Genomic DNA, 9,815 nt, shown 5'->3' with positions numbered 1-9,815 from the left:
CCAACATCACCACTATCACACTATCGTCACCACCATCACCGTCACCACCATCACCGTCATCAACACCATCATCAAAAGACCTCTGTGAGGGACCTGAGAGCACAATGTCCTTTGGCCTATAAAGATACCTGCACAAGGGAGCTAGCCCACGATGACTAAACACTGCTAGGAGGATGATAAGGCACATGCGGCCCATATGTTTTTAGGATATGAAGAGAAATACAGAAATAAAATGAAATAAGGATAGAGAAAGTGGAGTAACTCTAAGGAACAAAATTGTTTTGAGGAGAAAAGCACACAAATCTTAAGGGAAAACCCAATGAAGTTCTACATTTTGAGCAGAGCAGTGTCACCAGCACTGGGTTTCCAGGAGCCGGTCCCTTCTTACCTTTGTTACTACGTCCTCCCCCTCAACCTTGAATAGCCTGATCTCTTGGCTTCAGATTAGTGTTTAACTTTATTTGACAGGAATCACCGAGGTGTATCTTGTGTATCTGGCTTCTTTCCCTCATCTTCCCTTTTATGATGGTGCTTGAGACTGATGCTGTTGGTGGATTCTGTTGTTGCTTCTTACTGCTGGAGATATAGCACACGCCGTCCCTCTGCTGCTGAGCGTCTGTGTGGTCTCCAGTTTCAGCTGTTGAAATAGCGCTCCCACGAGCATGGTGTTTGGTGCCCTTATGGTGGGTGTAACCTCGGAACAGAGCTGCTGGACCACCAGGCAGGCGCTTCCTGAAGGGTTAGTTTTGTGGACACCGCCAAGTGTTTCCACAGTGTGGTACCAATGTTCACTCCCACGGTGGTGAACGAGAGTTTCGGCTTATCTGCATCTTCACCCACACTTGGCATCTGAGTAACTCTTTAAAGGCACGGCAACAGTGACATGTGGACAATTACAGTAACACCAAAGGAGCTTTTCGTAAACACGACAGCGGCAGACTCCCTGGACCGTGAACATAACAAATGACAACACCTTAGGGATGAACGTATCGTTCGGTTCTGTTTTGAGCACCCAGCACAGTGCTGTCTGCTCTAGACAATCAGTAGCTGTTTGTTGGTGTCTCAGTAAGGGTTCAGTCAGAGGAGCAGGGTCTCTAACCAGTGCTGTTGGTGGGCATGTGAAGTTGCAGGAACGAGTCTAAGGGAAGTCGGATCACAGGACGTCACTCTAGCCGGTCTGAGAAGCACGTGCGTCCAGCTGCTGTGGACCCACAGGGTGCCCCCAGACACCCAAGGAAGTTGTGCTTCTGCATGTTTGCACCAAACAGCCGAGCCGTTGTCCCCTCCCTCTCAGTCACTGGGGGCAGGCTGCCTAAGAGGGGAAAGGCCCCAGGGGAGGCTGACACCACACGGAGGCTCTGCTCATCTCTGGGCAAGAGTGCGTCCCTGGAGGGGCTCTGACTGTGGGACCAGCATCTCCCGCAGAGCTGCCTGTAAAGCCGGGGTCTGCGTCTCCCCCTGCCTCATAGTCTGGTGCCCAGGACTCCTAGGGGGCCGCAGGCTGAGAGAGGGACCACCTTTGGGTGGGCTTGGAGAGGCCCTGCCCAGTCCCTCCACCCGCAGGCCTCGCTGGGGCAACACCAGTGGCCAAGGCTGCCTCAGCGGACATGCTCTCCCCAGGCCTCACCCGCAGCTGGTCCAGGTGGCCTGGTGGGCCCAGCCTCTGGCCTCCCGGACACTTGGGGCAGGCGGGCTCCTGAGTGGCTGTGGCCGGCCTGGCTCTGCTGGGCCTTCACCCGCCCTCTCCCTCCATCCGTAGGTTCTGACCCAAATGCATCTCAGGGCTGGGAGCCCAGCTGGAGGGCAGGGCCAGGGGCTGCTGTGCCACTTCAAAAGGCTTAAGATTTACTTTGGAGCCACGCTAACCCATGGCCTGAGGCTCTGGGACAAGCTGCACTTGAAGATGTCTTTCTGCTGGAGATTTTCAGGGTCAGTGCCTGGAGGTCAGAGGGCACGGATTTATGACACGGACTGTGTGGCCCACGGCACTCAGTCTGTGAGTGTCGTGTGTCCTCGAGAAGGTTCCCTGTCTGCACGCTCGGGGTCCCTGTGGGTAGCTGTTCAGTCAGGTGGCTGAGAACTGGCATCTTCCCCTTCGTCTCCTCTGGTTGGCTCAGCCTGGGGGGACGCCTGTTGCCCCTCCCCAGGGACGCTCGCTGCCTTGGTCAGGAACCGCGCCACTGGTTTACGTTTGACTGTATGTTTCCGTGCTGATGGCCAACACGCTGACTGCATCCTCCTGGTGTCTCTTTCTCCAGTCTTTCAGAAGTATTCCTTTCGCTGCTTTGTAATGCTTTTCACCTTAACTTCTCATTGCCTGATATTAATGGTGCTGCCTGGGTCCCGTTCAGGTTACATCTCCCCCTCGCTTTGTTTTCAGTCTTTTTCTTCTGTTTGTGCTTCGTTTGTCACAATGGAAGTATGCGTCTGGATTGTCACTTTCTTGTTTACATCGAGGAGTGTTTCCTCACCTTCTGCCACTGTGCTTTCTTTGCCTTTTTCCATGTTGCCTTTTTCTACCGTTCTTTTTGTACATTGATCCAATTCCCTTTTTGATTTTATTCTGCTGTAGGTTTAAAAGGCACAGTGTATTTCTATTCTTTTGGATTTTACCTTTATGTTAGTAAAATAAATGCATGCTTCTCCCTAAGAACTTCTAAAGCAACGAGTATTTAAGCTGTCCCCAGGGAGAAGGTGAGAGAAGTGGTGCGGTGTGGCTGCCCCCCGCGCTCCCTGGCCCTGCCGCGCTCCGCTGCCTGGAATCTAGTTTTGGATTATTGTTTTAAAACTCATCTTATTGTATAGCAAACTTATTTTTCAAAAGTTTTAAAAGATAACACACATTAGGCAATGCTACGTTTATTGGTTTACTTGCTAGTATAACTTTTTGTATCTCATTGCTTGTTGGGTTACTTTTTCTTCTTGTCGGAGTGCATCCTCCAGCAGCTCATGAAGGAGACTCTGTGAGCAGCAGCTTCCTCACTCCTAGTGAGTCTGAAAGATCTTTTCCTTAACCTTCTTTGGATAATAGGTTGACCACATTCATAATTTGAGAATAAAAATTCTCTTCCTTCAGCACTTTGAAAACACTGCTCCATTTCCCTCATGTATCCAGGGATGATGATCACCTAGTTTTGTAAGATTTCTGCTTCTTGTGGGAAATTGGACTTTCTCCGTAGCAATGAGGATCGCTCTTCTATTTCGTGTTCTGATGCTTCTCCCTGGTGTGGCCGGGACGGGCGAAAGCCTGTTTGCACTGCCCAGAGCTTGTTGGGCCCTGCAGCCTGGGCTTCTTCTGCTGCCAGGAAACCCTCAAGGGACAGCTCTTGCCTGGGTTCCTCTCCGTCCCTGCTCCATCCCGTCCTTTGCGAGCCCGAGGCGACGTGTGAGTCTCATCTTCCTTTCATGCCTTTGAGCTTTTACACCCTCTAGAGCTCGGACATTCTGAAAAATCCCTCAGCCTGTTTCTACAGCTCATTTACTCACACTTCCGTTGTGTCCTCTCTGACATTCAAAAGATAAATCGAGGTTTTAAATTTCGACAGTTGTGCTTTAACTTCAGCATCTGTTTGGTTCTCTATCATGTGCGCCTCTTGTTGGGGGCCCGCCGCCCCCGAGTTCACGCCCCAACGGCGGGGCCGCTGGCTCAGTTTCCACGGGTGTCAGTTCTGCTCGCGTTTGTGAACGTTCCCTCTGGGCAGTGTCCTTGTGTACGGGTGGCGTGGGGCTGATTCTGAGGTCGCCCTCGGTGAGTGGGGTGGACAGGCCGTGCTGCCGATGGGCTTTCTCAGGTGTGCCCTCCCCTCCTGCAGCCTCCTCCCCCGCTCTGCCCGGGGGCTGGCCTGGCAGCTCCCTGCCAGGTGGGCGGGGGGCTTCAGGAGGTGGCAGCCTGGCTGCTTCCGCTGGGACCCCGGCGCCTGCCTGGCCTGATCCGAGGAGAGACTCCAGCATGTGCTTCACTTGCCATCTTAGAACTGGAAGCATTTCTGTTCAGTTAAGGTCTAATTAATAGGTTATGATCTGCAGCTGAGGGCAGATCATCTGTTAAAAATGACTTTACTGTGAGGCTTATTCTGCTTTTTCTATGGGATTGTTTCTTAGAGGCATTGATAATAAAGCCAATCACGTGTTAATTTGTGGATGTCCTCAGAAGGAGGTAAATTCATGTATTTGGTTACGTAAGTTGACTGTAAAGTCTCTTCTCCTTGAAGGGTGGGCTTCCTTTGGAGGAAAAGAAAGATCTAACAGTGACTCACAGCGGCAGAACATCATGAGGAACCCTGCCTGGTGCTGCGTTTCTTGACATTTTGTTTTAATTGTATGTTACACATTTTAATGTAGTAATTCTGGCAATTGGTTTGCTTAATAGATTTAACGAAAACAATTTAAAAAAATTAGGAATGCATGATTGACTGAAACGCTGTGCCAGTATTTTAGCTGGTGCCAAGGACAAATATTTGTTTAGTGAATGAGCATGGCGCACCTGGGAGAGACTTGCGGCTTAATCACAAGACGCCCGCTCAGGCGCCGCCTTTCACCCGGCTCTTAAGCTAAGTTGGAAGATTAGTATTTAAGAGACTAACGCTTGCCTTTATTCATCACTAAATCAATGTTTATTGTGTTGGATGCTGGAGTTGCAGGGAAGAGCAGGGCGGGGCTGGCCCTGATCCTGCTTGGCCGGCCCCCAGAGGGACGCGGTTCCACTGCGGGCACTGCCAGCAGCCCATGTCCCGGCCTGGCCTGGGGGCTGCCGGGCAGGGACTCCTCCTGGAGGGAGTGCTCACCTTACAAACTCAACGAACATGACAGCCCGTGAGCTCCTCAGGGCCCCCCGAGGCCCCTGACCATGGGACGGAACGGCCCTGTGGGCTGAGCCAGGGAAGCCCCACAGCTCCTGTCTCTGGGTTTCTGCGTGGGCAGGGGTCACCAGGGGCACTCAGCAGCCAGGCCATCACCATGGTGGCTCCCTAACAGGGCTGACCGCGGCTGAAACACAGGCACTTTCCCAGGAAGGCGTCCCCTTGCCTGAGGCAGCCCGATGGGCACAGAGCCAGGTGCCAATCCCGTGTCCAGACAGCAACTGTACCGCCATACAAGGGTCCCCTCCAGGAGCAAAGCCTGCGAACACGCGGTTCTGAGCTGCGGGACCTTAGACTCCGGCCTCACTGCCATCTCGCTGCCCTCTGCAGAGAAGAATCAACTGGCCCAGAGAGGCCTGGCGACCAGCCGGCGGCCACACAGCAGCCGCAACCCTGGGCCCAGGCCTTGGTCCCTGTCCTTCCTCCTCGCACCCTGTGAAGGTGTGGGTCCCGGGCAGGTGCCCACTGAGTGAGGAGACCTCAGTCAGCCCCAGGCTGAGCCCGAGAGAAGCCAGTTGTGGTGTGATGTGGGGGCTGCTCAGGCCCCAATCTCTGGGGATGCCCTGAGCGCCCGCGGAGCAGCCTGGCCCTGGGGCGGCATGCCCAGCAAGGGGACAGCACAGGAGCCACAGACCCAAGAGGACAATAAAAGCCAGGGGGCTATGGATGAGGTGCTGATAAGAAACAAAGCAGGCAGCAGTCATGGACACCCGCAGAGGCACCAGCCCTGCTAAGCCAGGGAGGCGCGGGGCAGCGTGTATAAATGCAGGGGGGTGGGAGACCTGGCGCTGGAGGACGGAGGACGGTCAGTGCGTCTGCCAGGAGGAGAACGAGCACAAGGTAGGGGCTTGGAGAAGGTGGGACGCACCTCGTGGTCAGCTGGAGGCTGGGGATTTTCTGCTCAGAGGGGTACAAAGCCCTGGAGAGGACGTCACCAGGGAGTAGCATGATCTGTCGCTGGAAAAGCTTCTCCTAAGGCCTCCTGTCCTTTCCAAGGTGTAGCTCGGCGTAGCACGCGTGCCCGCAGACCAGCGGGTGTCAGAGCTGGAGGCCCTCATGGTGACAGACTGTGGCTCAGCCACGGTCAGACACCCTGGGGACAGCAGGGGCTCAGGGTGAAGCCCAGGCCTCCGGGTTCCCAGGCAGCAGGGTGGCAACGAGATGGGCCCAGCCCCTGGAGCGCCTTAACCTCGGTTTGCCTTGGAACCGTGTCTCTGTGCAGCTTGTGATGAGAGGGGCCATGAGTTCTGCCCCAACTCTTCCTAGAGAGCAGGGACCAGGGCCTGCACCACAGGCTTCTGAGCAGAGTTTTCTGAGCTGAGAGCATCACTGGACAGGGGCTTTTCAACACCCAGGCCTTCACAGGAGCAGAGCCTGTGGCTTCTCCGGACATGCTCCCGGCAACGCTGGCCCGAGTAAGCGACTGAAGTTCCCAGGGTTGGTTGGTTTATGCGTCCACCTGGCTTGGTGCCCAGTGTTTGGTCAAACACCAGTCGAGTTGCCGCGGAGGTGTTTTTAGGTGAGCTTAACATTTGAGTCAGTCCAATTTGAGTGAAGCAGATGACCTGCCATAATGCGGGTGGGCCATATTTAAGCAGTTGAAGACAGTAGAGGGAACTTTTTTTTCCCAGGAAAGAAGCAATTCTACCTCAAGACTGCAACATGGAAATCCTGCCTGAGCCTCCAGCCAGAATTCTGTGAAATTCAGACCTGTCAGCCCCATGACCGCCTCAGCCGATTCTTTTAAGTAAGTCTCGTAACACTCACCCCTGGGCAAGTTCCATTTCTTCCAAGAACCCTGGCTTACACAGCTCCACCCTTGTAACAACCAGGCTCTGGAACCCCATGCTAGTGGCCTCGGCCACCTTCCTTGCCTGGTGTCAGGTTCTCCATGGCTAACGTGCACGGCGGATTCCGACTCCGTCCCACAGTCGGCAGGGTGCAGACACAAGAGCGAGAAAGGCTTGCTGAGATGCCGCCGAGCCAGTGCGGGGCCCCCAGGAGGCAGGCGGTGGGTGGACTGGACACATGGGAGAGCCACGGGGATGGGGCCTGTGAAGGACAGGTCCAGGGAGCAGGTCAGGAGGCAGGGAGGGCCGCGGGCTTGGGACGCAGGTCTGTTCCTGGGGGAGAAGGCAGGAAGCAGGGCACCTCAGACTGCAGAGCAGCTCAGGAAAGTTTGGCCAGGCTGATGAGGAATCCTTGGGTCAAGGTGGCAAGAGGGAGGAACTGCATGGAGGCTAGAGGGGCCTGCGCTGCCCCGTGGTTCAGCCCCTGGCCGGAAGCAGCTCTTGGGAGTGGACACATGGTAGACATGCTGGTAGGTCCAGGGGATGTTGCTGGGCCTTCCGTTCTCCCTCAGCTCCGTGGTGCTTGCTCCTCAGTAGGTGGGCTTGGAAGGCACCCCAGGCTGAGGTCCTTCCTGGGACGGGGCTGTGTGCAGGCGGGGAAGTTGTCAGCCCCAGCTGTTCTGTTCCCCTGCCGTGGGCTCCAGCTGCTTTCACCTTTCGTCCAGGTGGCAGCATCTCCATCAGTGAAGTGTTAAGGCTTGTCCCTCTCGCCTGAATCTTGAAAAATCTCACCTCCTCTCATGCAAAGTGGATGTCTCGTGCAGCAGACATTTGGCCATCCAAATTTGGAGTGTCCACCGCCTGGTCCTGCCCTGCTGACGGTGGGAGGAGGAACAGGAGGTCCAAGGAGCTGACCGTGGAAACCCCACGCTGTCATGATGGATTATCTTAACTCCAAGTTTATCCCCACCGCGGGCAGAAGCCTTGCACTTCCTTCGTGTTTAAGCTCTGTAATTAGGTGCGCAGAGCTCCTTTGATCAGTGTAATAGCTGTTTACAGCTGGGGCAAGGCCCAGCCCTCCCTCACCTCCCACGAGCCCCCAGGCTGCGCCTGCTGCGTGGCTGGGGAGAGGAAAAGTAGTTTTACTAAATCTTCGTGTTTTCAACAGCAATTCCCTTTGGACGGCCCTGCGGGGACTCTCAGCCCTCCTGGAAACACCACTGTATACCACTGGCCTGAGTTCCTTATCCTTTCTGAGTCCACAGGCCACCTCGCTTCAGCAGGACAGCTACACACCAGATGGCATGGACACAAACTCTGTGGGGAGCCCTCCGCACCTCTGAGTCCTTGTCACAGGAAGAGCCAACTTCCTGACAAGCATGTTCCTTTGCAGTCAGTCCCACCGCCTTTGGATAACGAGGCCAGGTGCCCCCGCCTGTGGCCACCTCTGGCCAGGTGCCCCCACCTGTGGCCACCTCTGACCAGGTGCCCCCACCTGTGACCATCTTGTGAGCCTCTGGCGTGGTCTGAGCACTGTGGGTGAGTAGCTGTCGCTCACCTCAGTGCCTCTAAGTGGGGCCCGGGCCCAGGCAGGGGCGGGGGGTTGCTGCTCACCTGCCTGGAGACCCCTCTCTCGCCCTGTGGCAGCTGCTGCTGGGGCCCAGGGCTGACTTGGAGCCCTCCTCCCCGTTCCCTGTGACCTTCAGCTGTCCGGCCCTGTCCCAGCATCCTGCCAGTCTGGTGGGAGCTGCCCCCACCCACACTGGTCCTGCAGACCTCCCTCGTGTCTGGAGCCCCACGTGTCCTCATCGCCTGGCTGGCCTAAAGAGGTGGGCATGGCTCCCACAGTGGTGTGTTCCTGAGATGGCTCCAGTGTTTTGATAAATGGAGATACTCGTGGTTTCATTTTGATGACAAATCCTGCACCTTCTGTTCTGATGTGGTATTTTGCAGTTTGAGAGCTGCCTCAGGCTGAGTCCCCAGGGACGCTGGTGGAGGTCTGGGCAGCGGGCTTTCTGGCTCGTCCTGACCATGGGGGCTGGGGGGCAGGGCCGACAGTGGGGCCTTAGCTGAGACTCCTGGAGCTTGGAGCTTTTCCGGGTTGTTCTGGCCTGCAGGGCTCACGGCATGGACCGGCCACGAGTGCTGGACCCACTTGGAGGCGACAGGAGCTTGGCTAGATGGCCTGGGCTGCGGGCAGTGCCCCGGCCCCGACAGGACCAGACCCTCCTCGAGGTTGGACAGGCTTCAGTGTAAGTGGCGGTCGGGCCGAAGCTCTGGCTTTTGTGAGGAATGTTCTTCCTTGACGAGTGGCCCTGACATCCTCGGTGTGGGGAGTGGGGCCCTTTCTAGAGAGGATTTAAAAACAATCAAGCCAGAGAAAACATGGCCCCCTTTTCCCGTCGCCATGGGCCGGCAGTTCTAAAAGCACAGCTCCACGTTCAAGATGAACGGTGACAGCGCTCGGAGCGGGGCGCCCGGTCGTGCCGGCGTCTCTGGAACGTGGCCCCGTGGGGTTGAATCAGCGGACACCGTGCGCACGGCCAGCTCCCACTGTGGTCAAAAGGGACGGTCGTGTAATCAAGCAGCGCTCACCTGTGGCTCTTCCTTCCTTGGCGACGCAACATCTGTTTTGCTTTCTGTCAGTTTTTTTGTTTTGTGTCGCTGGTGTGGGTCTCTGTCCGAAGTTTAGTGATAGAAGGCTTCTGCCTGTGGTTCCTTTCTGCCCACTGTTACACTGTTTGTTTTAGCTCATGATTGTTACTGAGAGGACTTTGTCATTCGGAGCAGGAGGCCGAAACGACTTATGGAGGGGTGAGCGTGCTGGCCCCATCCCCAGAGGCCGCAGCTGCGCAGCCACGGGCAGGCTGCCAAGATGGAGGTGGGGTTTGCTTGCTGACGGGACGAGAGGCCATGCAGCATCCTGAGACTCCCAGAGGTCCACAGACAGAGTTTTGGTGGCATCAGGATCCAGGCGGCATCTGCCAGCATCCTGTCCTCCTTCGACCTGTCTGCTCCTGAGCCCGTGGACGGCAGTGCCCCTGCCTGTGGGTCCCCAGGACTCTGAGCTTCTCACTCACAACCCCATCTGGACTAGCCAGGCACTGGCGTGATGCCCAGCAGAGCGTCCACTGTTTACCTGGAAATCCCACCCCAAATCCAGGGC

At 56.0% G+C, this 9,815-nt stretch overlaps 1 long non-coding RNA gene across 1 annotated transcript; it reads left to right on the top strand.

The window, feature by feature from the left end:
• The first annotated feature begins 1,921 nt into the window (after positions 1-1,921).
• Positions 1,922-8,579, top strand: LOC140697801 (uncharacterized). Its single transcript, XR_012075149.1, has 2 exons — positions 1,922-6,606; positions 7,818-8,579. It is a non-coding gene; the product is annotated as an uncharacterized lncRNA (long non-coding RNA).
• Positions 8,580-9,815: the final 1,236 nt, after the last annotated feature.

The sequence above is a fragment of the Vicugna pacos genome, chromosome 8 (genome assembly GCF_048564905.1).
Source record: "Vicugna pacos chromosome 8, VicPac4, whole genome shotgun sequence".
Taxonomy (NCBI): Eukaryota; Metazoa; Chordata; class Mammalia; order Artiodactyla; family Camelidae; genus Vicugna; species Vicugna pacos.
The sequence above is the reverse complement of the archived record's forward strand: the minus strand, read 5'-3'. Positions and strand labels throughout refer to the sequence as shown.